The 7,021-nt window shown below is 31.5% G+C and overlaps 2 long non-coding RNA genes across 3 annotated transcripts; both read left to right on the forward strand.

The window, feature by feature from the left end:
- The first annotated feature begins 141 nt into the window (after window positions 1-141).
- LOC126875889 (uncharacterized) lies at window positions 142-2,866 on the forward strand. 2 transcript variants are annotated; one of them, XR_007693746.1, is made up of 5 exons: window positions 142-423; window positions 752-1,093; window positions 1,504-2,248; window positions 2,461-2,556; window positions 2,633-2,866. It is a non-coding gene; the product is annotated as an uncharacterized LOC126875889 (long non-coding RNA). The 2 variants fall into 2 exon arrangements; XR_007693745.1 differs by lacking the exon at window positions 142-423 and having other exon boundaries at window positions 436-1,093.
- Window positions 2,867-3,653: 787 nt separating this feature from the next.
- Window positions 3,654-5,997, forward strand: LOC126875902 (uncharacterized). The gene is made up of 2 exons (XR_007693759.1): window positions 3,654-4,144; window positions 4,293-5,997. It is a non-coding gene; the product is annotated as an uncharacterized LOC126875902 (long non-coding RNA).
- The last annotated feature ends 1,024 nt before the right edge of the window (window positions 5,998-7,021 follow it).

Raw genomic sequence — 7,021 nt, forward strand, 5'->3', positions numbered from 1 at the left:
CATATCCTGAAATTTCTTACTGTACACATATATTGTGTCATAAAGCGTGTATAATTCTTTCTCATACTTTTGGTCATTAGTTTCCTGCATTTTCATTTATTTTTTTATTTTTCAGGGTACGTATATCCCATTTGTACGAAAGAGCAACTTCGTCGGCTATAACCCCCTTGTTGCTGGATGGGGAGCGTTAAGATATAGCAAGTGATATCAATTTTATAATAAAATTAAACAGTTCCAGTCTTAAATATCTTTCTCATTTTCTTCGTAGGACGACCACGACCTAATGCATTAATGGAAGTACAAATGCCAGTGATTAAGAACGCCGAATGCAAAATAGCTTATTCCAAATTTCCTAATGCACCTGATATCACTGATGGTATAATATGCGCCGAACATGCTCAGGGTGGAGAGGATTCTTGTACGGTAATTAAGTTACAGAGTTACTACAAACTATACGGTATCTGAAGACACGTCGATTCGAATTAACATCAAATCGACGTCTTAAACATTAAAAATAATAGATAAACACAATTTAATAGTTTTGCCCACTTCTCACACCTCGTTATGGTATTTAATCTAATTTCCTTCTAATCTTAGTTTTGCTCAAAATACATATAACATGTACGTTATAAATTGGAGTATTTCAATACACAAATCAATAGAAGATTATTACTGTATATAAGTATAATTTCAATACAATTCGATCGATATATTTCAGTATCTTTGATTAAAAATTTAACGATCCTTTCAGGCTGACCGCGGCGGACCACTGCTGATACAACATGAATTAACCTCGTATTTAATAGGTATTGTGTCTTATGCTTATAAGTGCGGCACAGCTGGGTATCCCAGCGTTTACACTAGGGTCACATCGTACCTTGACTTCATTCTCCAAGCGATGCAATAATATGATATTACTGTTCCATAAATATCATTGTGTAAAAAACGTAAAGTTGGATTTTCTTATTGTGGAGATAAGAAACAGCTCAAATTTACATTGTTTTGTACGTTACAAATTATAGGCTTAAAATGTACGAAATGTAACTTTGAAACGACACTAATTTTTTACGCACGATAAACCTCCACGACTTAGGTATGTAAAGATGATAAACGTGTATTAATTCTATAAATTTGGTAATAATAAACCAACTTTCTGAGAAGTTCTGTAAATTTCGTTTCTGTTGTATCAAGAGAATAATGGAATATTCCACTTAGATCGTATACTTCTTGTACGTACGTACAAAATTTTCCGGCTAATCTAAAACACTTCATAAGATAGAGAGCTTCTGGAAATTCGGACACAGAGAGTGCATAAAATACAAGATAAGTCTCGTGTCTTTCAAAATTATTTTTTATTCGCTAAAAACGTCCTGTGTACTCATGCAATCACATGCAACCTCGAAACTTCACTTATTTTTTATCACTTTCCAATTCAATACACAGTTTCAGCATTTTTGACTATATGTAAGAGAAATTTCCATTCAGCCAAAGGTGTACTTACAGATTATAGATTCCTATACGACTCTCAGTAAAAATTTATCCGCACTCCAGATAGTTAAAACTTCTGTCGACCGTATTGATCCATCTGCACTCTTCGTATGACGTCAATATCTGTTCAGTGCTGCTGCGCAGGTTTCTTTGTGTTACGTCAATTCGTTTGTGACCGTTGCGCGAGTAATGGCGCTTTGCAATGGTGATTTGCAGGAAAACAGTGCAGGATGCTGTGATTCGTTTCTTGTGGTCGGAGGTTATGTTTGATGCCTATATTTATCAAAGATTTAATGCACATTATGGAGAAAGTGTTTTGTCACGAAGTGTGTTTGAATGGGCACAAAAGTTCAAAGAAGATCGCACGAGTGTTATGAAAAAACAGCTGGACGCCCGTCCACATCCACGATGACAACATTGAACGTGCTCATGAACTTATGCTCTATGGAATAGACGAGTGACACTGGATAATGTGGCAAATCATTTGCAAATCAGCCACGGCTCTGCTTATGCAATAGTGCACGACAGATTTGGATTTTAAAAAGTTTGTGCGAGATGGATGCCGAAAAAGCTGATGAAAAGGTGAAGACGACGATGCATTCGTGGTTCGCAGCTCAGCCCAAAACATTTTTTAATGAGAAAATACAAAGGTCCTTCGGCAAATGGACAAAGTGTATACAGAAATCGAGTGATTATGTCAAAAAATGATGTATGTCTTTTTTGACAATTGCTTAAAATAAATTCTACACCGACAGAGCGGGTAACTTTTTACTCACCCTCGTAAGACACTTAAATTTCCAATCTATTATGATGAATAAAAGAGCTTATACTATTAAATCTAATTGTATTTTGTTGCATGAGAGTACACGTGTATGTGATGTACATTACCTTTATATCCCCTTGAACGCTTCAATATTGCGCATATATACTATATTTTGTACAGCTTCTATAAAATTTCGTATGTTTGTTTAGGCTGTTAATCTAGAGGCTGGAGTACAAAGAAGTGGCACAATGATGTGGGCTGATGACATTTATAATTATCAAGGAATCACCCCTACATTCGCTCAGGTATATATCGTTGACTATAACGTATTTAACATATATGATTGTTAGAATATTAATAATTAATTTTTAATTCTATCAGAATTTTAATGAAACTGTCCCTTGGGAAGGAAGAACTGATACCTTGATATCACGGTTTGTACATCCTATATATACGACAAATTTTAGAACATTATATAACGAAGAACCAGATCGTCGTGGCCATGTGATGTGAATAAAAGGACTTGAATTTGATGATATTTTTATAATGTTAGATAACATAACTAAGTATCTTCACAGTAAGATAGGATGACATGGTTTACATGATCTTAATGTTGTTCACTCGAGTGATGATATTATAAGGAAAAGCGTAATATCACAGGTAGGATGATTCATAATTTAGAACTACTAACTCATGTATGTATTAAAAATTAAAGAAATATATTAAATTTTATAGGATATTTATGTTTAGTAACCAGTAATTCAGAGATTGGTATTCATGGTTACTATAACGAGGCTGTAGAAACGCACCCTTTCTTCTTTGCAAATGGTCCTGTATTTATGTCTAAGCCGAAACTGGAACCTCTGAATAATTTAGATTTATTCTTGTTATTTTCTAAAATACTTATCTACAGTATACCATAAGGAATGATACCGTATCGCACCTAATCAAGTGCCTTAAGAAACATCAACAGGATATCACAGTAAGTAATCCCTTATCGACAGATATGTAAGTAAAAGTTATGTGTCATTGTTATACACAATTATGTGTTAGTGTTATACACAGTTATTTATCATTTTCTATTAATTCAGTTGTAGCCACTACAATATCTATGACACTGGTAGTAATTATAAGAACAATAATGATGTTCTATAAGAGGAAATGATGATTAGGAACAAAAACTTACAGGTAAGTCAAAGTATATGTTATTTGCCATTTGAAAAGAAAGTTACTAACTTGGAATTTTTTGATAAATAATAATTGTGCAAAATATATTGGATTTCAAATTTGTCAAAAATTGAAATTTAAGAAGCATTGTAATAATATAACATTAATATTTTGATTTTTCAGGAGATATCATGCGGTGGATGGATAATATGTAAAAAATATTATATAAGAAGTAGCATCATGACAAAGAATATATAAAGACAGTTTCATTTTTTATAAATAAAAATTTGTTGTTCCAGATTTTGAAATACAGTGAAACGTTTAATTAGTATCTTAATATCTTTAAATAATTATTATTTTAGAATCAATTGTAATTGTATCATACGTACTTTTGAATTCGTGCAAGAACATATGTAATTTTGAAGTAGTTATTATTAGGAAACTGTTAGACGCGAACAGTATGCGAAAAGTTAGTATGCAGTGTAATAATTATCAATCAAAACACAAGAATTAAATTCTTGAGGAAAAAATTTCCGGAATTTCTTATTTACATGATTATAAAGAAATCCATAATAAAAAGGAGCTGTTTTCTAATACTTCTCTTCCTTGTAATGCCTACGTTAATAATAACGAGGTTCGACTTTTTGTTTTTAGAGGGATACTGGAAAATTTGAAAGTACAGTACCATTGGGAAGAAAATCACGATATTGAAAACGATATTTGCAAGTAAATTTCCAAAAAATCTGTTTTCAAATTTTCGCTTTCTATTTCACATTAAAAGAAAGGGAGGGCTGCCTTCTTTTTCTGCAAGACAAAACAAACATTCTGAATCTCGTATCAATGAATGATGTCAATAAGTTATTTTTCTTTTCAGATTGAACAATATTCCAGATTTATTCATAATTTCATACTACGCGAAGAATAGACTTTCATAGGTATATAAAGGAAATATTAAGTATAGGAAAACTCTTTTTCGTTGTAGGTGACATATGCTTCACGGTTGAACACATGTATTTTTGAACACATATAAATGAAAAAGTACTCTTATGGAGAAAAAGAATTGATACCTTCGATTGACATTAGATAATGTATATAAACTTATGAACAATCACTATCAGTTTGTATTTTAGGTGCACACGCAGATTTGTTGGAGTTCTTATAAAATGTACTTCCTGTACGAACGTTTTATTCTTCCAAATTTTACGATACTATGTCTCATATAATAACTATATGGATTAAACGTAATATAAATGATCCGAAAATAGACTCGAACGACATTAATTGTCTTTCTATTTATACCAATATCGAAAATACAAGTAAAGCTGGAGCAATAGTATGCAAGAATGGACTATTTATTATTTTAAACCAAATCATAGCATATTCAGAATGCACAATATTATCATGAAATGTAAATGAATCAGTTGTAAACGAACGATTTTACTGTAAAATCATTGCCACCTTTTTTTCATCTGAAATATAGCAGCAATGAGTACATTCTTTTAATATATAATAAAACGAGATATCTTTATAAAGTTACATATGTCATCACTGGTAACTGTTATCTCGTATGACGCCAAATATACCGTTAGTATGGAATGATATTTTTATGAAGATATACTTTAATGATAGATTTTATGAATGAAACGTTATATAAGAAAAATTATCTCTTGTTATTCTATGAAGTGTAGTAGCTAATGAAGATTAATTTTACGAAGTATTAGGGCAAAAGAGAATTAAAAAATTAAAAAGATCTAAATAAGATTGTTCGTGTGGCTTAATTATCTCAATTCTGGTACACCACTTGTTACATTCTAACTACTTAGCGCTAAACAATAACTTGCAAATATTAAAGATATTAACACCTTAATATTAACACCTAAAGGTTTTCAGGAAATTTTATAATATTTGATTATTGTATATCTAGTCATTGATTGATAAAATTTCTTGTATAAGCATAGATCGAGGTTGACGTCATACGCAGATTGCATTACAGGTATCGTTTTAATTTATTTTATGGCTAGAATCATTTGAATATTATACGAATAATTATTTCCATTCGAACGATTAATAAATCACGTACCTATAAAAGATATATTATGAAAAAGACGTGACGAAACAAAAAAATATTGGAAATTCCGTTGTCATTAGATCAATTATTTTTGCAATGATTTTTATTTCCATGTAATTACATATGAAATGGGTAATTCATTAACATCTCCTCGAATCGAATATAATTCGTTACACTTCACAACGATTCAAATAATGGACGGGAAATATATAATAACTTTCCTGTCCTTGCGTTAAAATAGTACTGTACAAATCAGATGATACAGGAAATATCCAAAAAACCCAATTACATCCACATTGCATGACAGCACACTTGCAATGGATTTTTGTGATTTCAATGTCACAGACAATGACACAACTAATCAGAACACGTTCGAGGCTATAGACATTGAAATTACCGCGTGTTTAATACGTTTAAAGCATAAATCTAAATTTCACGCGATTATTTCTTTGTACATTGTGAAACTCTTAAATTATCTTAATCGAATAAATAATCCTAATGTAATAAAACATCTTGAAATAGACCTAGATATCTGAAACAGAAACTCGAAGGATAAGAAATCCTAAAAGGTACTAATCCTAAAATAACAAACTCCTAAATAATAAACAAGTGATAAAACCTGTTATAAATAATAAACCTTACCTGGAATAATCAAATCCTAACTAATCGAAAATAAAATAAGGCAAGCAATTCTTAATCTTTCAAGTAATTTTTCCGAAAACACAGAAAGATAGAGAAATTAAAAAGACGCAGCACAAATTGCAGCACAATGAAAGTTTCGGAGCGATGAATACGATCGTATTAAACTAAATAATTTTCAAAAGTGAAATTACACTGAAACGTATATCGATGATATTTGTCATTTCTACGATCTGTTTCGCTTGATCGTGCTTCTTTTCTGATGTAAATTCAATTTATAATACGAACTAAGTTTCCTTTATTATTATTAGTCCTGCGTCTTTTTAATTCGTCACTTCTTTTATTTCAGAACAATGACGGGCTCCAAGATGCTGTTCGGATGTTTGGCGTTAATTGCTTTTCTGCATCCATTAGTTCACGTTTGTACTTCGAGTAGTACAGCTCAAGGTTTGTACTTCGAGTTGTCTTTTTCCATGCACTTCAAATTCCAATACGATCTGGTCACGTGGCCTTCGTACAATTTCGAAATTTTACCTGTTTGGTAATCGTCAATGAAAAAAGAAGTTATGCGTGACCTCAACACATTGAAACAATTTTTATGATTTTTTATTTGCCGGTTGGTCAGCAAGTTAATGGAAAAATTTCACTTAACTATTCGCGTTAATTTCTTCGGTTTAACTTTTGGGAAATGCTTCGTTAGCTTCGGGAATATTCCAACGATTCGTTTTACGTACAAAATAAGCATGATAAATATTACATCACGGTAATGAAAACTATTGGCGTAATACCTAAGATAAAGATGCAGAGACAGTCTTAGAATTTCTAATGACACCTTTATAGATTTCTCGTTTAAAATCGCTACTACATTTGAATCACTTTTACCTAACGGTGTTACA

The sequence above is a fragment of the Bombus huntii genome, unplaced genomic scaffold (genome assembly GCF_024542735.1).
Source record: "Bombus huntii isolate Logan2020A unplaced genomic scaffold, iyBomHunt1.1 ctg00000059.1, whole genome shotgun sequence".
In the NCBI taxonomy this organism is placed as follows: Eukaryota; Metazoa; Arthropoda; class Insecta; order Hymenoptera; family Apidae; genus Bombus; species Bombus huntii.